This window comes from Pinus tabuliformis, chromosome Q, assembly GCF_031772625.1.
Source record: "Pinus tabuliformis cultivar Carrire ecotype Pingquan chromosome Q, CPIR1, whole genome shotgun sequence".
NCBI lineage: Eukaryota > Viridiplantae > Streptophyta > Pinopsida > Pinales > Pinaceae > Pinus > Pinus tabuliformis.
The window spans coordinates 925,648,923-925,669,715 of NC_142296.1; the positions used below are offsets into that span (position 1 = coordinate 925,648,923).

Genomic DNA, 20,793 nt, shown 5'->3' on the forward strand with positions numbered 1-20,793 from the left:
ATACATTTATTACATCAAATGCTTATGCCATCAATAAACTTGTTTAAATTCATCATCTCACCCAATCCTAAGAGGGTAACTAAGGATAAGCAATTAAAACATTCACCATATATGTAATATTTAATACAACTCTACTATTACATTTAATTATTTAATATTTAATATCATGAACCACAATCAACCATTAAGTTGCTAACTCAACACAATATGGAATATGGAATATGGAAAATCATAATTTAATATTTAATATCATGTAACCATAACCAACCATATGGAATATGGAAAATCATAATTTAATATTTAATATCATGTAACCATAACCAACCATTAAGTTGCTAACTCACACAATAAGGATTATGTTATATGGAAAATCATAATGATCATATAATCTTCACCCAGTCTAATTGTTACTTCTACCTTCACAAATATAATAGTCTACTTGTTGCTTCTTCCTTCACCAAATCTAGTTCTCCCAAAACTTGTTGCTTTTGGTTTCTTCCCAAGTACAAACTTGCACAACATACCACACATTCAATCTTGCAAATATGGTTATGAAATTTCTACCATGGATACCTAGATATATTTTATCTGTCTCCACCAAATTTCACAGTTTGAAACATCTCAAAAAGAAAATTATAGCAAAACTACCAAGTTGACTTATTTTAAGCATGTTTTAGGAGCATTCATGAATGATAACTTCCTCATATCATATCTCTGAAATTATAGTGAAACAAGACATGAAATTTCTGCCACAAGTACCTTGAGATCTTTTCTCTGTCTCCTCCATATTTCAGACTCTGAAACATCTCAAAAAGAAAGTTGTAGAAAAAATTCCAAGCTAATATGTTTGATGCATGTTTCAGGAGCATTCAAGAACTCTAACTTTCTCAGCTGATATCTTGAAAATTATAGTGAAACAAAGTTTGAAATTTCTACAAGAAGTACCTTGAGATCTCTTTTCTATCTCCAAATTTCACAATCTAAAATATCACAGAAAGAAATTTATAGCAAAAATATCAAGTTGACACATTTGAAGCATATTTCAAAAATGATCAGGAACACTAACTTTCTCAAATCATATCTATGAAATTACAACAAAACATGGTCTAAAATTTATGCCACAAGTATCTAGAGATCACTTCTTTGCCTTATATAGATTTCATAGTCTGAAACATATCACAAGGAAAGTAATAGAAAAAATGTCAAGCTGACATGTTTGAAGCATGTTCTAGGAAAATTCAAAAACACTAACTCCCTTGGAAGATATCTCAAAAATTACAGTGAAACAAGGTCTAAAAATCATACTACAGGTACCTTGAGATCTCCTCTCTGCCTCATCCAGCTTTCACAGTCTGAAACATAAAAATAAATTTATAGGAAAAATGTCAAGCTAGCTTATTTGAAGCATGTTTCATAAGCATTCGGGAAGAATAACTTCCTCAGATTATATCTCTGAAAATTATAGTGAAACAAGATACAAAATTTCTATAAGTACCTTGAGATCTCTTCTCCGTCTCCTATAGATTTCAAAGTCTAAAACATTACAACAAGAAAGTTATAGTGAAAATACCAAGCTAACCTATTTCAAGCACATTTCAAGAGTATTCAAGAAACTTAACTTCCTCATAGCATATCTTCGAAATTATAGGGAACAAAGATCTAAAATTTTAACCATGAGTATAGGATTATTTTCTATCTATATCCTCCAAGTTTCACGGTTTGAAACATCCCAAAAAAAAGTTATAGGAAAAATGTCACGTTGACATGTTTGAAGAAGATTTTAGGAGCATCTAAGGAGCCTAACTTCTCAGAGCATATTTCAGAAATTATAGCAAACCAAGGTCTAAAACTAGAACCACGGGTACATGAAGATCTTCTACCTATATCCTCCATGTTTCATAGTCTGAAACATTCCCAAAGAAAATTTATAGTGAAAATGCCAAGATGAATCTTTCACCCCATAAATCATATTATGTTTTTTCCTTTAATCTCCAACAATCACCCAAAAGATATTCCCCGGCTCCTCTTGTGAATATCAAATCTCTTCTCATTTGGATACACTTCAAATGAACTCGTTTTCCATTTATTTTTAGTATTTTTACATTCACTTATGAGGCCAACTTGCAAAATTGAATGGATCGGCCTGCTTGTACTTTGGTTGGGTCATCCTAACAAAATATTTCATAGCTCCTCACCTATGGAGTTAGAGGGAGTGGCATATACACAATTAGAAAGGTCTTGGAAAAAACTTTACAACCATATATCCTATGCTCGCATTTGAACTAGGTAATTGGAGTAAAAATACCTTCAAAGATAGGGTATCCAAACTAGGCATCAAAAGTCCAAAAACAGTGTTTCCAACAATCTTCATTTTTCAATATTTATCTTGGACATATGTAGTTCCAATTGTCTTTGACATAAATGACTATTTAATATCTTGGACATATGTAGTTTCCAACTGTCTTTGACATAAATGACAACAATATTTCCAACAAGATCAAACAAAAGCAAAGATATGTTGATTTTACACACAAACATGGATATAAATACACATAATAATGAGAATAAATAGATTCCTTCATTAGATGATGCAATGTCTAATTACATAGTAGGAGAGGGATGCATTATGTAACCCCCAAATACCTAACTATTAACCACTATGTTAATTGCTACAATAAATGCATATCAAGCCATATATTCAACCCCCTTAAAACTTACTTGATTCCTTGGTATAGAAAGGAATAAAGTATAGTGAGGGTTGAAACCACAAGCTTTGTTGTAGCTCCTTGCATCGATAAAATTATGTGTGCCCGAGTGGGTTGGATACCTACAATTATCCAACCCTTCCAACCCCATTATTACATCACTTTATTCATTTAAATTATAACACATCTATATTCTAAATATAGCTATTACTTTTAACACACTCTCATAATTGGGCATTTTACATATTTGTTCAAAAATCTCAACTCCACATTTTGGTAGTCCAACATATCAAAATGTTTGAAGAAACATTGTTTCCTTTTATTAATTCATTTTTACCCTCCCCAAGGGTTCTCTTCTTCTAATTTTAGAAAATAACATAGAATATACTATCTTGTTTTCCTTTCTCTTGTTTATTGATTTTGCCTTGCTTTAGTAATAACATCATCTAAGACTTCATTTATTAATTTATATTTCACATAACACCTATTTTTGCTTAGGCAATATGGCTGAATTTACAATGAAATTACATCTACTTGTGTGTTAAACTAACTCTGCGTTCTCAATCTCTAACATCCTAAATAAGCCTTGTTCTTCCACATCCATAGTAGCCATCTCTTTTCTACTTTAATCAACAATAAAACACCTATTATCACTAAAATTTATGTATAAGTATGGACACGACACATTATTATACTACTTATCCAAAGTATATTTTTCTACAAACAAGGAACAAGATAGATATTTTTAATCATCACATTTTTACCTCCTAACTCTAGTAAGACAACCTTGTATTCTTCTCAACCACTCTTATTATTAGTGAAATGTCTAGATGCTTCTAAATCTACATACTAATCATCCTCACCACTTTTTGAATTCACGCTTATGGCCATGAACACACAAATCTATCTATTTGTGTTCAAACCATATTATCATGTTTTTCTAGATTGGCCATTGAAGGAATGCTTTGGGTTGTGTTTTTCATCCCACAACTGATTCCTGCAAGCTCTCCTTAGATGCCCCAACTTGCCACAATAAAATCATTTAATGGATTTTTTATATTTCCCAACTCCGACAATTTATATTGATTGTTATCTTCCCTTTGTTCACTACACTTGTTCTTCAACATCATTGCAAGTATAACCTAAAAATACTCATTATCTTTACTCCCAAACTATTTACATCTTGCTACAAAAGCTTAGTGCTCAACTATTCAAATGGGAGATCTTTATTAGTAGTAATGTTCAAGGTCCACATCCAACGAGAATAGTTTCAGCAGAAGCTCAGAAAAGTGCATCCATCACTTGAACCCCTCCTACATAAAAAAATTGACTAAGTTGTTGGATGCTCAGATCATATACAAGGTTCGTCATTCTACTTGGGTTTCAAACTTAGTTCCTGTAAGGAAGAAGTCTGGGGAGATCCGCTTGTGCATATATTTCCAAAATCTTAATAAGGTCTCAGACAAAGACAACTACCCTGTGTCGTCTATGGAGCACATCTTGTAGACAGTATTTGCAGCGTAAATGTTCTCTCTCCTTGACGGATTTTTGGGATATAACCAGGTTCTGGTAGCATAACCTAATATACTTAAAACTAGTTTCTGTACCAAGTGGGGTACGTTCGCTTACCGAAGGATTCCATTTGGGTTTGTAAACGCAGGCGCAACTTTTCAGCGCGCTATGGACATTGCCTTCCGTGGGCTCATCAGACAGAGCATGGTGGTCTACCTTGACAACGTGACAGTCTTTTCTAGAAAGCGATCAGACCACTTGCGCCATCTCAAGAATATCTTTGAGCAATGTCAAAAGTACGGGATATCCTTGAATCCCAAGAAGAGCACATGTGTAGTGTCTAAGGGGAACCTCCTTGGGCATATCATCGCCAAGAGTAGGATCAAGGTTGATCCAGACTGAGTTCAAACAATCACGTAGATTCCTCACCCAGTCAACAAGAAAGCGATGCAATCCTTCTTGGGGAAGATCAACTTGCTTTGAAAGTTTATCTCAGATTATGTGTAGATTGTCAAACATATCCAAAATATGATCAAGAAGGATGCAGTCTACAGTTGGGGGAAGGAGGAAAAGGATGTGTTCGCCCGTATCAAGCAGGCGATAGCAGATGCACCTGTGTTGTACAACCTAGATTTCAACAAATATTTCTTGCTTTATACATTTGCTTCCGAAAACTCACTTGCTGTAGTGCTCACATAGAAGGATGAGTTGAACAACAAATGTCCCATCTCCTTCACGAGCGCGAGCATGCAAGGACCCGATCTCAACTATCCCATCATGGATAAACAAGCATACGATGTATACAAGGCGATGAAACATTTCAGACCCTACCTGCTGAAGAATCATTGCATAGTCTTTGTGCCACACCCAATAGTCAGAACGCTACTTGTTCAAAAAGAGTTAGGTGAAAGACGTACGAACTAGATGACAGGATTGTAAGAGTATGATCTTGATATCAAGGTAGTTCACACTATCAAGGGTCACAGTCTCTGCAGACTTGCAGCAGAAGCAGTAAACGCGCAAGAGGAAGAAGAAAAGCTCGTCAGTTCGGAGCAAGAAATCGACATGTATAATGCAGAGTGAGCACCACCCACTTCGCATGAAAACTCTTGGTATGAACTGCACCATTACCTTGAGCACGACACCATGCCCTCTCACTTTTCCATGCGACAGAAGAGGGCACTTCGCCTCAAAGCCTTATCTTACCAGTTGGCACATGGAGTGCATTACAGAAAGCACAACAACAGAAATTTTCTTAGGTTCCTGGAGGCACAAGATTCAAAGAGAGTACTACGTGACATGCATGACAGACCAACCGGGGGTCACTTCGTGGGTAACACAACTGCACATAAAATCGTGAGAGCTGGTTTTTACTGGCCCACACTATTTAAAGATGCACACACTTATGCCCGCAAGTGCCTGATCTATCAGCAATTCGCCGGCAAAACACAAAGGTCAGCAGCCCCGCCGTAGCTTGTTGCAGTTGATGAACCATTCCAACTATGGGGCTTAGAAATCATTAGGGAAATCTTCCCACATTCATCAAAGCATCACCACTACATTCTGACTGCTATAAATTACTTCACATGGTGGACCAAAGCAGTTCCACTCAAACAAGTGAACGACCAGGTAGTCATCAGCCTCCTTCAGCAGAACATCATCTCGAGGTTTGGTGTTTAGGTATCACTTGTTTTTTACAATGCAACTTACGTCTCTTCGTTGAAACTGTATGATTTTTCATTGCAATATGGTATTGTGCTTAAGCATTCAGTTAGCTACTACCCGCAGGGAAATGGTCTTGCCTAATCAACAAGCAAGAATCTCATTCGCATCATTCAAAAGACCATTTACTCTAAGCAGCAAAATTGGCATTCCGCTTTGGTGAATGCACTTTGGGCCAACCGAGTTACACCCAAGCCCTCTCTGAACACATCTCCATACTTCCTTTTATACAGAAAAGAACCATCCTTCCACCCAATATATACTTGCTTTCTCTTTAGTTATCCCAAGAATCCTGAGGCAAGCCGTGTCTATTGATTCAGCATAGGATGGACACATTACACAAGTTACAAGAAGAATGGATGAAAGCAAAAGAAAAAATTTCACTCTAGCAGACTATATCAAGAGATGGTTCGATCGAAATTCTGTAGGGAACACTAGCTTCGTTGTGGGTGACTTAGTCTTGAAGTGGGATAAACCCCATGAAGACAAAGGAAAACATACAAAGTTCCAGTCTCTGTGGATTGGTCCGTACACGATTCACGAAAAACTTGGCCAACACATGTATCACTTGCAATCACTTGACGGGAGGTTGCTCAATGGCCAAGATTTAAAGCATTATTTTCAATGATCTGGGGTCGCACCCCGTCTATGTACATAGCATGCTTATTGTTGCCCTGTTGCTTTGCTTTGTTGTTTTTGTTTGATGTTCTACTTTGTGGTTTTTGCTTTGTTTTGGTTATCTTGTCATTTTTCTTTGTAAATAAGTTTTGTCCTATATTGTGTTTTGGCTTTTGAGTAAGTATGTGGCTGAATTTAAAGAGTATTGTGACACTGCAACACTTAGCCAGTCTATGTTTGTTTTCTTTGTGCTTGGTTGTAACTTTTGGCTGATGAAGCCTATATGGAAAATACGATCCGTCTGTAATGGAAGCTCTGGTTAAACCATGAACTTGTGTCGAAAATGGGAAACCCCATGCATGTACTCAATCTTTTGCTATGTGTGTTAAAGTTTAGTCCAACTAATACAAATGGAGAAGGGGAAAAATCTAAACGAGCAAACCTAAATCAGAGGTCTTACATGCTTCTTTGAAGGAACAACCTCTTCTGCTCTTAATAAGTCAGCATCCCTCTTCCGCTCCAAAAATAAATAAGTACCTATGCACAGTCCTCTTTCAAAAAAATACAAAGGCGAAAGAAAAGAAAGGCTTCCTACACAAAGAGGTGAAGCAGGCAACTCCACCGAGGTACTGACCAGGATCGTTGGAAGTGGAGCAATGTTTGTGTTCTTGCATGACTCCATCGAGGTACTGTCCAGGCCTGCTAGCAGCAGAGCAACACCAGAGATGAAAACTTATACTCTGCAAATCTTAAGCTCACGAACCAAACTACCCTTCCCAATTTTGAAACGTTGTGATCTAGCTGACAATTTTGTTGTGTTTGACTGAGTTGGTACAGGGTCAACCATGTTTGTCCATGGGGTAAGTGGGGAAGCCAAAGTAACCTGCACAATGAATCAATACTTCCTGAAAGGTCAGGGCCATGTGTTGCAAATGAACCAAACTAGAGAAGTTGATATTCGACCAGTGTGTTGCCAAGTATTGTAGTGGCTGCAACACCCTCCAAAATTTTGGCATGCATCCAAATTTCGGAGCCTTCCTTGGTTTTTCCCCTTGATGATCGCAAACACTCAGGCTCATCCCATGAACTCTTGTCGAGTCTTCACACCCTTTTTTCTTGATCGACCATCGGTCGTCTTTTGGCATGTTGATCGCTATGTCATGCTTGCGAGTTTGTTCTGGAATTTTTGAATATTGTCTTTGTGTGCATGAGTTGTTTTCGCTCTATCAACATCGGTCACACTCGCACACAAAGTTGTAAACACTGTTGCGCAAGTGTCGTCACGGTTGTTTGAAGACATATCTCAACTGTCGCACTTGTTGCTCTTAACCTTTGAGTCAGTCTCACTGAGCACATGTTTGTCTTCTTGGTTTGAGGTGTCTTGTCGTCGAGTCGTGCTAAGTGTGTGATCACATTGTCATGTACGCTCAAGTACACTTGCTTTCACACTTATTCATTTTCCTGAAAATCTGTCAACGGGACAACCCTCCTTCAACTAGACCCGGATCTCAGTGACCTTGCACTGCGTCCCAGAATTGCACAGAGCTTGAGGTTGTTCTCCGAGTAGCCTGCACTTGGCAATTCTGGAAATGAGCCAACTGACTATCTCCCATAACTACACAGAAGTTGTCCCAGAACCCGATCCAGTTTGCGCTTCCCGCAAGATCTCCCAGCAAAACTCCCGTTGGCCACCCAGAAATATGACTTGAGTTGTGACTTAGGGCTGCACTGATCTTCAAAACTGAGTAGAACTTGTCTAGCCTGGATGCCTTGTACTGCTTGCAGAAACTGCGCAGACATGTGGGACAGGCCTCTGTTGCCTATCACTGCATTGTCCCGAGAAATTGTGCAGATCTGACAGGCAGGCTTCCCTGCTAGACTACTCTATCATCAACCCAAAAATTGCAAAGATTTGGATGTAACCATCCCTTCTGCCCCACTCTGCAAACAACCCAGAAATTTCACAGTTATGTCCGAGCCTGGACTGTCTCCTAGGGTTGTGCAATGTTGACCAACAACTCACGCAGCCCGATCATGTCCTCCAATGAAAAACTATGCAGATTTTTTTGCCAACGCCTCCTGCTACCCGCACTGTCTTCCCCGGAGAAACTGGGTACATCCCAGCTAGATGACCTGCCCAGTGCTCCCCTTGAAAATTGCACAGATTGGCCTAGCAGTTCCCCGACACTCTGCCTGGCCTTCCTCCCGAAAACTACGCAATTCTGACTCCCAGCTGGTTTTTCCCTACAGTTGTTCTTGTTGTCATGGATTGTGCAAATCTGCCTCCTAGTGACATCTGTGTAGTTTTTCCCGACAGTGCTCTAAAGCCTCGCATCCTGGCCAGAGTTGTGCTCTACGCAGTTTTAGTGCCTTGTCCCTCTCTCGGTCACCCGCACTGAAATGGAAAACAATGCATCATGTTAGACTAGGAGATTTTTGGATTTGATGTTGTCTCATCATGAGTGATTGCAGGAACAGGTACATTGATGAAACATGGCACGACGACGAACGAAGGAGAAGGAGCGCATGTTAGAAGACTTGCTCGCGGATGAAAGAACGTATGAAGCACATTGAACAACGAGCGAAAAGGACACATACACAAGCACCATCAAGCAAAGACCAAGACCATCGAAGACCTCACGAACTTTTCCATGCAAAGATGAAGACATGTTACACTGAGAGCATATCATCACTTAGCAACACAGGAGCTCAACACGGACACCACAATCAGCCAGTACATGTCAGCAGTGTCATGTCGAGTTGTGTCATGAGTTGTCTCGGCCACATCACTGTTATGAGTCATACTTGTTGTAATCAATGTAATGTAAAGTGGAAGTCCAAGAGACCCACATATGAAGTTGAAGAGTCATGTAAAGTCGAAAATTCATAGGAAGTAAAACAGTCATGAGGGAAGTCGAAGAGTCACAAGGGTCAATTATACCCCCTTGGCTATATATACCCCCTCATTGTATGAGCAAAGTACTTTTCACCTTAGCTCCTTCTGCACAACGTTGAGAGTTTGTAGTATGTTCTTTAAGGAGCGAGAAGTGGCTCCAATGCCCCACTACTGGGACTAGTGATGTATGGTGTACAGATGTGTCTTAGATCTTTTGCTTAATTCAGAAGCTTGTCTCAAGCCAGAACATTTCCACACATGTTTTGTATTCATTTGTAAGATTGTTCTTTAAACGTTTGTAATGCATGTTTGTTTAACCTGTACTAAGATAGTTCAACTACTTTGGTTATTTTAGTACTGTTATAGCACCATTTACCACCCTTGGTAGATTTGATGCTCTATGATATAGCCCAGGGCAACCCTGCCCTACCAGACTTGGTCCATTTTCTAAAAAACAATGTTTTAAATCCCATACATGATTTTTCCCTGTCTAAAGCGCATGTACACACGTGTCAGCCTATACCCAACCCGCGTATATGTGTTAAAAAATTATAAAAATATATAATCTCCCTTAATTCAGGCGGGTTTTACAGGTTTGACCATATACCCACCTACTATAGCCCGTGGTCCAACTATTTCCCAACTAAACAAACTAATTTGGAGAAGTATAAATACATCTCCATGGGAAGGCCTAAAGGAGGAAGATTTAGATATTGATATTATATTCGATCACATCCTTGATAAAGTCTAAAGATATCCATGTGCCTTCTACACTCCCATTCATAGGAAACCCTTGTTTCCTTCTTGAGATGTTCATCATCCCTTCTTGACATCCTTGTGTATACTTATGAAGGAGGATTGTCGAGGCCAGGGCAGGACGGATCCGGAGGATGGTTTCGCTTGGAGCTAATGGACGAATCAAGTTGTAGTTCTTCTGTATTTTCTTTAGCTTACATTAATAAAGAGGCGATGTCTTGTTCTTGGTGATTATGGCCTTTATGCATTAATTTATGTCATGATTTGCTTATAAAATCTCACGTTAATGCTTATTTGCTTACATGCTTATATGATCTAACCTTGATATCATGAACATGCTTTCAGTTATTTTTGGTGTATATATTTTTCCTTGAATAAATTGCAGGTCTTAAAGTGCAAGGGAGAAGCGGAGGGTTTGAACCCTACGGGAAGGACCTCAAACATAGGACCTACAAGTAAGACCTTCTACACCAAGTTTAACTGTTTAAGTATTAGGATTGCTTGTCTGTATGTCTCTTTATGTTGTATGCCCTCGGCTCTATTGGGGTTCCCAACCCAAGACCCTCGACTGATTCTACCCAAAACAAAATTGGTGACTCCGCTGGGGAAAGCATTTATGTTTTTCCTAGATTGGGTTGTGTCTTCTTGATCAGGTCTTGCTTGATTGATTTCTTGCTTTTACAAAGTTTGTGACCTGTTTGCTTATTGGGCATCAAGTCTAATCGTTTGGATCAAGCCTGTATTTTTTTTTTCTTTATTGAGCTTTAAATACGCGCTTTTCAAAGGATACAGTAGTGTATACACATTAGTTTCTTCAAAGAAACTCGTGTATATGCGAGTTTCCTTTTTTTTAGTCGCGTATACACGCCCCTTTGTCTTTTCACAATCGCATATACCTTATTTTGAATAATTTTTTCAAAATCTTGGACCCAATTAAGATTGTTGCCTAGTGGTTTCTTCTGTTTTCTGGTCAATCGTTATCAGTAAAGATTTGCTTTCATGCAAGTTTTCAGTTTCTAATCTTCTTCTTGTTAAAAAACCTAGTCAACTTAGGGTTTTCTTTTTTAGTAAAGTTTCAGTTTGGGCTTTGGGTTCAAGGCTTCTTGTAGAAGTTCTTCGTTGTTCTGACTTTGCAAAACAAGAAATTTGTTATAGTTTTGTTTATAACCCAAATTTCGGATTCCTTTGCTTTGATTTCCTTTTTAGGTTGACCTATTTTTTTTTCATGGCTTTTGAGTGCCTCTTTATTAAAATTGGCAACTAGGGACAAACTCCATGTGGGTCTCCTTATTTATGGCAGCTGATATTTTTCTTGGATCCCTCTCATCGAGAAGTGTAGGATTGATCTAAAGATCATCCGATTCCGATAAGTATTCACTGAGTTATGAATTTATTTGTGTTGTAAGACAATTCATCAAGGTCGACCAGCAACCAAATAAACCCCACATGTGCTCAACGTTTTAGTATAAAAGGAGATGACTTGAGAGTCATTTCAACACACACGTCTATCTTGATTTCTCTCCACTTGTCTTGGGTTTTAGTGGAAGAGAAATCTAGGAGTGGAAGCCCTAGACGTTGGAGGAAAGAAGACTAAGGTAGTTTCCCTAGAGATGATGCCCTAGCAAGGAAAACGCACTCCTAAAGAGGATGCCCTAGCCATAGTCCTAAGGAGGATGACCTAGCCATGGTCCTAATGGATGTTTAGCCACAATTTTGCCTAATCCAAGAAGACGCAGTCATGTTGTGAAGGAGATAACCCTAAGTTGGAGGCAAGGGAACTCTGTCCTAGCCACAACAAAGGAGAGCTGAACAATGTGGTTATAGAGGCTTGTTTCATGATCTTTTGGAGGGCCGAGTTTGTTGTAAGGGAGGCCAAGATTACTCCCTAAAAGGTCGAGACAAGGAAAGGTTTTTGCAGCCTATGTGGAGGAGTTCTTAGGTGCCCAACGCTTGATAAAGGGCAGTGTGGACTGATGTGGGTAATCAGTAGCCCTATGAACTGTTTGGAGGGAAATGTATGGTGGTTTGAGTGGGTTGTAGGTGGCAGCAGAGGTTTGTGGTAGGCCGCAGGCCTAGCCACTCCAAAACAAGGCAGTGTGAAGGTGTATTGGGGGTTGTCTATGCCCAGAACAACAGCGATGGGAGCCACCACTTCTCTAAGGGTAAGCCGCAGTCAAGAAGGGTTGTTTTAGTAGCTGATAAAGGGTTATTACAGCGTGCAAATATGCCCTAACCGGTTACAGTGGGACATCAGTGTTGCTATACATAGCAGCAATGGTTCATGGTGGATACATGGACAGTGAGTACATGAAGCACAAGGTGCAGCAATGCTTATAGTGGGACAGCAGTGTTGTTGTACATAGCAACAATGGTTCATGGTGGATACTTAGGACAACAAGTACGTGATGCAGCAATCATAATGCAGCAATGATACTTGGTTCAGTATGGTACTTGGTGCAACAAGTACACAAAGCAACAATGGTACAGCAAGAACATGGGTGACAACATGCCGCAGCAGTGGCACAAGGTACAACAGTGCTAAACACTGGGACAACAGTGCAACATAAGGTGCAGCAGTATGATGTGTACAGCATGGTCATAATGTACAACATTGTGATGATGCGTGCAGCATGGTGCAGTGAGGTGCAACTTGATGACGAGATGCAACATAATGATAGGTGAAGGAGTCACCTTGGAGAATGAGTTGAAGCAGCTTGTCCTCAACTGGTCTCATGTATCATCTTCTTAGAGATGATCTATGCTCTTATCTAGATAAGTCAAAGTGTTGACTTCTGTTATAAAAGTACTATCTCTCTCTGTCTCTCTGCTGAACTATTGAAGAACATATAAGAAGAATTGAGCAAGGGTTTCCCCACATTGAGGTTTGTCCCCGGCTATCGCCACATCTTATGTCCTCTTGTCTTGGCTTGTCTTTTGTGATTTATGTTTATGTTCTATCTGCAGTTTACTTTAATGTTGATATGATTGCTAATCTGGAAAAGATATTGAGCTAACTGTGAAAATTGAAATAAATTGCTCTAAGCATAGAACATACCTAAATTAACATGGTATCAAAGCTGAGGTGAAGACAAAGCCCAAGCAAGAGTGAAAGAGAAATCACCGAAGATAGTTGGGAAAGGAAAAAAGGATCAATGGATTCCTCATCCCTCTTCAAATTCACCAAGGGTGAAGTCGAAGCAGAGAATATTATCCAAGTGGCGCAGCAGAAGCTTCTGATGACCTAAAGATCACTTGAATGGGAAGTCTGGATCTAAGGGTGGAAGGAAAGGCAGATGCCTTACTTACAATAAGTCTGACCATTATGCGAAGGAGTGTCCTAATGATAGGGACACATCACTTGATGATAACAATCATTCCAGGGACATCTTCAATGATCAGAGGAATGACAGGTAATGCAGGTCATCAAGGAAACAGCCGACTCTTCAAGAAAGCAAGGAACCCCAGGTATGAAGAATCAAATGTTGTTTCTGATAAGATAAAGAAAGTGTTATCTTGTATTGGCCCTCTCCTTCAGATTCTTTGGGAATCTGGCCTATTGATTGTAGTGCTTCAAGGCACTTCATCGGATAGAAGGGTGCTCTCTCTAATTTAGTAGAGATGGAAACAATCGTGGGATTATACTTGGAGTCGATGCCACCTATCCCGGAAAAGGTGTAGGGAATGTTACCCCTCAATTGAATGAGGGTAACTCGATTCATTTACAAGAATCTCTTTTGTGTACTTGATCGCAAGAAGAACCTAGTGTCCATTTCGGCAATGGAAGTCAAAGGTTTCAGGATGGCATTCATCGATGGAAAGGTACGTGTTTGAAAATAGAATTTTCAAAAGATGCTTTTACTCATGGGTTCAGGTTGGCAATTTGTATCAAGTTGCAGGAGGTCCATTGGGGACCATGTCAGTTCTCACATCTCATCTGTAGCACTGAAGGTCTACTTATTATGGGACCCTACCCGATGCGAGTCAGATGATGACAGGGATGCCTGAATCCAAGAAGAGCATGAAGGCACATGTCCGAGATGTACCGAAGGAAAATCTTAGAAGCGGACCATTCCCTCATGTAGCAGGTCCACAGGTTTGGAACAACCCGAGGGGTTTGAGATTCATGATCGAGAATCTCATGTCTGTAGGTGGAAGAAAGAACTCTATGGCTTGAAGAGAAAATCCCCAGGCTTAGTATGAGAGGATTGATAGTTGTCTGATGAAGCTGAGATTCACCAAGAGTGAAGCCAATCCAAATCATTGCTTGAAGGTTGTGGATGATAGACTTCTCATACCAGCACCTTCTAAGGACGACCTCTTTCTGACATGTGCAAACCCTTTCATTTGCAAAAGTAAGAGGGAGTTGGATTCCGGATTGGGAATGGTGAACTGCAAGCCCATGACTACGTCGATGGAGCTTAACTTTCAGACGTTATGATGCCAAACCAAATTTGGGAAATGCCTCTGAGTTTCATAAACTCATACGCGTTGATGTTATTGGTGAACTTTCGTTCGGAAATATGATTTGCAGTTAGCATGTTGGGCTCATATTTTGGTTGAGCCTCACTAGATTGGTGCCAAAAATCTTCTCAGATATCTTCGGGGCACAATCTCTCATGGATTGAGATACACTACCGGAAATATGAAGCTGCATGATTATTCAAATGCTGACTGGGGAGGCAGTGTGGAGGATTAGAAGAGCACTTCTCAGTGTTGGTTCTCTTTGGGTTCTGCTTCGATGAGCAAGAATCATAAGTCAGTTGCTATAAGCACCGCTAAGACCGAATACATAACTATGAGTATGATCTCATGTGAAGTTGCCTGATTGTGGAAACTCTTCAGCAAGCTGTTTGTACACATGATGAATACCACCATGATCCTCTGTGACAACCAGGGGGGGATTTGATTGTTGAGGAATCCAATATTCAATGATTTCTCCAGCAGATAGACATCAAATACTACCTTATCTGGGATATGGTACATTGATGAATGAGGAGGCTTCATCGCATTGAGACTGATGTACAAGTCGCAAAAATTTTGTCAAAGCCCCAAGGAAAGGTCAAATATGTGACTTTCCTGAATGACTTGGAGTAGTTGAGAGACCTTCTTATAAGGGTCTTGCATGTTGCATGCATTGAGATCTGGGAGCTCCGGGGGGCTTGGGGTACTTACTGAAGCAACACACGACCATAGGGCGACTCACCCTCCCCTAATGGTGCGCTATGTACAAGGTAAATGGCTCAACCTTCCCCTGTTATACCCTAAGGCGACTTAGGGACAGGATGAATGGTTCTCTTGTCGAGGCATCCTACCCATGCAGTCTAGGACTCATGGGAAGTACCTCTCATCTGGCCAATGAGTAAGGAAATGGGGTTGGGGGCCATAGTAGTACTATCAATGGACGCATCATTGTATCTACCGTACTCCCTATGCTAGGATGACCTCCATTAATCTGGGATCAATGAAACTCATCTGGGATCAGTATGAGTGGTTTGAGACTCTCTTGTGATATTGATCTAGGATCAATAAAACTAACTTTGGATCAGTAGATAATGGTATGAGACATTCTTGATCAATTCTTCTTCTTCATGGTTCAGCAGAGCAGTGCAGCGCACTGATTCCAGTGATAGTATAGTTGGACATATGGATCAGTGAATGGAGTTCTCCCTGGTTGAGAGGGAGTGTTAAAATTGGCAACTAAGGCCAAACTCCATGTGGGTCTCCTTATTTATGGCAGCTGATATTTTTCTTGGATCCCTCTCATTGAGAGGTGTAGGATTGATCTAAAGATCATCCGATTCTGATAAGTATTCATGGAGTTATGAATTTATTTGTGTTATAAGACAATTCATTAAGGTCGGCCAGCAACCAAATAAACCCCACATGTGCTCAACGTTTTAGTATAAAAGGAGATGACTTGAGAGTCATTTCAACACACACTTCTATCTTGATTTCTCTCCACTTGTCTTGGTTTTTAGTGGAAGAGAAATCTAGGAGTAGAAGCCCTAGACGTTGGAGGAAAGAAGACTAAGGGATTTTCCCTAGAGATGATGCCCTAGCAAGGAAAACGCGGTCCTAAGGAGGATGTCCTAGTCGCAGTCCTAAGGAGGATGCCCTAGTCGCAGTCCTAAAGGATGTCTAGCCGCAGTCTGCCCTAATCCAAGAAGACACAGTCATGTTGTGAAGGAGATATCCCTAAGTTGGAGGCAAGGGAACTCTGTCTTAGCCACAACAAAGGAGAGCTGAACAGCGTGGTTATAGAGGCATGTTTCATGATCTTTTGGAGGGATGAGTTTGCCATAAGGGAGGTCGAGATTACTCCCTAAAGGGCCGAGACAAGGAAAGGTTGTTGCAGCCTGCGTGGAGGAGTTCTTAGGTGCCCAACGCTTGGTAAAGGGCAATGTAGAATGTTGTGGGTAAGCCGCAACCCTACGAACTATTTGGAGGGCAACGTATGGTAGTTTGAGCGGGTTGCAGTTGGTAGTAGAGGTTTGTGGTAGGCCGCAGGCCTAGCCACTCCAAAACAAGGCAGCGTGAAGGTGTATTGGGGGTTGCTTATGCCCAGAACAACAACAATGAGAGCCACCACTTCTCTAAGGGTAAATAGCAGTCAAGAAGGGTTGTTTTAGTAGCTGATCAAGGGTTATTACGACAGGAAAATATGCCCTAACCGATTACAGTGGGACATACGTGTTGCTGTACATAGCAGCAATGGTTCATGGTGGATACATGGACAGCAAGTACATGAAGCACAAGGTGCATCAATGCTTACAATGGGACAACAGTGTTGTTATACATAACAGCAATGGTTCATGGTGGATACTTGGGACAAGTACATGATGCAGCAATCATAGTGCAGCAATGATACTTGGTTCAGTATGGTACTTGGTGCAACAAGTACACGAAGCAACAATGGAGCAGCAAGCACATGGGTGACAACATGGTGCAATAGTGGCACAAGGTACAACAGTGCTAAACACTGGGACAATGGTGCAACATAAGGTGCAGCAGTATGATGTGCACAGCATGGTCATAAGGTCCAGCATTGCGATGATGGGTGCAGCATGGTGCAGTGAGGTGCAGCTTGATGACGAGATGTAGCACAATGATAGTTGAAGGAGTCACCTTAGAGAATCAGTTGAAGCAGCATGTCTTCAACTGATCTCTTGTATCATCTACTTAGAGATGATTTATGCTCTTATCTAGATAAGTCAAAGCGTTGACTTCTGTTGTAAAAGTACTATCTCTCTCTCTCGTTCTCTCTCTGCTGAACTATTGAAGAACATATAAGAAGAATCGATCAACGGTTTCCCCACATTAGGGTTTTTCCCTGGCTAGTGCCACATCTTGTGTCCTCTTTTCTTGGCTTGTCTTCCGCGATTTATGTTTATGTTCTATCCACAGTTTACTTTAATGCTGATGTGATTGTTATTCTGGAAAAGATATTGAGCTAACTGTGAAAATTGAAATAAATTGCTCTAAGCATAGAACATACCTAAATTAACACTCTTTGACGATCTTGAAAGTCTTTCTTGACATTCTGTTGGTTTGCTTAAGTCCTTTATACTGTTGTTCAGATCAATCTACGCAAGTCTGTAGTCCTTTTTTGTTTCAAGTTTTATTATATTAATGATGTGCATAACTTGCGAATTTTGAGAATCTTTATGCTTGTTTTTTGTCTTGGAATTTTAGTAGTCTTTGTGTACTCAAAAACTTCTTTGGGTTCTTTAAAAAGAAGAAAAAGACAAAAACATTGTTCTTGCCTTTATTTTTCTTTTCAGTTTTTTTATTTATTTATTTATTTTGGTTTCTTAATTATTTTTGAGCAATTTTGAACTTTTTTCAATTAGTTTTGCTTGGTTTCGAGGGAAGTTTGTCATTGAATTTGTGCCCTCCTTGTAGTCAATTTGGCCTATTGATCTTGTGAAGGAACACATTTTCTTATTGTATGAGCATCCATAGAATCTTGCTCCATCATTATAGTTTGCATTAAGTTAGTTTGCATTGTAGGCATTTTAGTTTTTTTGCTAGATTTTGAGTTTGTGGAGCGTGTTTTCTGAAAAAAAAAAAAAAAAAAAAAAAAAAAAAAAAAAAAAAAAAAAAAATCTTTTACAAATTTGTTCTTAGAACCTTATATAAATCTCTTTTCATCGAAGAACAATAGCTTCATTTTCATATAGATAAGTTTCTATTGATTTATTTTGCGTCAAAACACCACAAGTTGCACTCTCATTTTACCTGTGACCTAAAGAACAGTGTTTTAAAATCAAGCGCTTGATTAAAAAGAACTAGAACATTTTTTGATTTATCATTAATTACATCAACAAGTCTAGCTCGTTAGGGCCTTAGAATAGGTGAGTGGAGAGTTAACTCTCCAAGGCCACTCAAAATGTTAAACATAGATTTTGAAAATTGAGTGAAATCCAGTGTCGTCAAAAAGACCGGGAAAGCTCCTTTCTACTGGGATTCAAGCACGAGGGAGAGTGAAGACAAGAAAAGAGAGATACCCCCTCTCCTTGTTGGATCCTGCCCCGAGACTGTTCCACCGGATTTTGATACGAGCTGGTGTCCATAGTTGTTATTCCTAGGGACCACATAGGTCGTTGTGGAGGGGAATCTCGTGGCACCAAAGGCAAACGTTGCATCACGTTCATTAGTACTTCTGGAGGGTGCCCTTGCAAAGCTCGGGTACTTGCACCAGCAAAGGCTTTTGTCTAGGGGTCAGCGTAATTGTTTTTGTTACCTTCGCCGGTAGGCTTGGGCCATAATTATCCCAAACTATCTTTGGAAGGTCCCTTCCTTCACTTTCTTATATTTTGGTGTCCGGTCCTCATCACCCGGAGCAGAAATACTTGGAATTTACTTGATTGGTTGCATCTTTAGGGACTTTATAGTGGAGTTCTCTTTGCTCTTTGTATTTAGTTAGCATTAGGTGGATTTGTCTCATCACTTTTGGACCTTAGATTCTGAGTGATTGACCAACCACTCCACTGGTCTTAAAAGGTTTTTGATCTTTATTTTGAAAGTTGTGGAGTTGCCCCCTTAAGGGAAAAGGTTTTATTGTGCATCTCTCTTCCTTGCAAAGTCATTTGTACAATCCCGTAAGGCAAGGATCTGCGTATGAGTTGGGTATGGCCAATATTATTGTGGAGGCCAACCAAGGGACCCTTCCAAAAGGGGATCATTGTGCTTTTCCTTTCTTTGGAAACATTGGTACCCCCTTGATGGCCACTTTGAATATTCCTGAATTCAATGTTCGACTACCAGTTTGACTGTGGTCCACTCTGAATATTCCAAATGTTCTTGAAGCTTCTCAGATGAATTCTTTATTTCAAGGGCATCAAATGGGTGTTAATTGTTCATCTTCTTTAAAAGAGAAATCTAGGATTCCTCTTTCTCCTCACTCTTGTAATAAGAGATCTAAAAAGAAGAGAAAGAAAAAGAAGAAGAAGAATAGTTCTATCCATGGATCATCATCAACCCCTGCAAGTCATGTTGGAGATGACCTTTCAGCCACTGCAAGTCACGCTAGGGGCATAAGTCTAGTCACTGCAAGTCATACTAGCAATGCATCACCAACCCCTGCAATTCATGTTGGAGATGAGCTTTCAATCGTTGCAAGTCACGCTGGGAGCATAAGTCTAGTCACTACATGTCATACTAACAATGGGTCACCTACCTCTTTGAGTCATATTTCTATTGACTCACCTGCTTCTATGAGTAGGGCTGGGGGCACAAGTCCTATCTCTCTTGGGAAAGAGTCACTAACCTTTGTGAGTCATGTTGGGGACTCTCCACCAACCACTGCTAGTCATGTTGGCAGAATGGATGTTGATCAGAAACCTAGGCGTAGAAGATCTAAAACTAGGTTCCCTTGTAAGTTATGTAAGGGCGACCATATTACTCATTTGTGCCCTGATATTCCAGTGGTACAAAGGATATGGTTCGAGTCTGAAGGTTCTTCTACTCCTGAACTTGTTAGGGTTTCTCAACAGTCTCATCAACCATTGCTTGATGAAGTGGTCGAGCCAGTGCAATCTCTAGCTAATTCCACTCCTCTTTTAGGGGAACATAGTTACCGATCAAACAAGAACTATTACCTCAAAATGGGTACTCTAAGCCAACCCACCCCCCCCTCAAAAAAAAAAACATGAAAAAACAGTTGAAAATGAAAAGTGTTGATGCTAAAATAACAATTTTTTTTGGGTACATTTTCAACATTTTTTAAAAATCACAGTAAAAACCAAATTTTTGTGTGCAAAAAACACTTTGAAAACAAAAATGTTGATGCTGAAATAACGTTTTTTTTTAGGGCTAATTTTCAACATTTTTTAATAATGGCGTTAAAAATAAAATATCATGACTCTGAAAATCTTTAAATTTCCAACAATTTTCAAGCATGAACTTGAGAAAAAATACTTATAACTGTTTTCAACTATAGCATTAAAGATAAAATATTCATGACTTAGAAAAACATTAAAATATCAACAATTTTTCAACCATGGAATTAAATCAAAAAAATTATGACTACAAAAAAATTTAAGCTTTCAAAATATTTAAAACATGACATTATGGAAAAAAGAA

General features: G+C 39.7%; 1 long non-coding RNA gene across 1 annotated transcript in view; it reads right to left on the reverse strand.

Annotated features, from left to right (window-relative positions):
- Window positions 1–986: 986 nt before the first annotated feature.
- Window positions 987–20,793, reverse strand: part of LOC149222492 (uncharacterized) — a 46,320-nt gene continuing 26,513 nt past the window's right edge. Inside the window, exon 3 of the long non-coding RNA XR_016248897.1 lies at window positions 987–1,352. This is a non-coding gene — a long non-coding RNA (uncharacterized LOC149222492). The remainder of the gene's footprint in view (window positions 1,353–20,793) is intronic.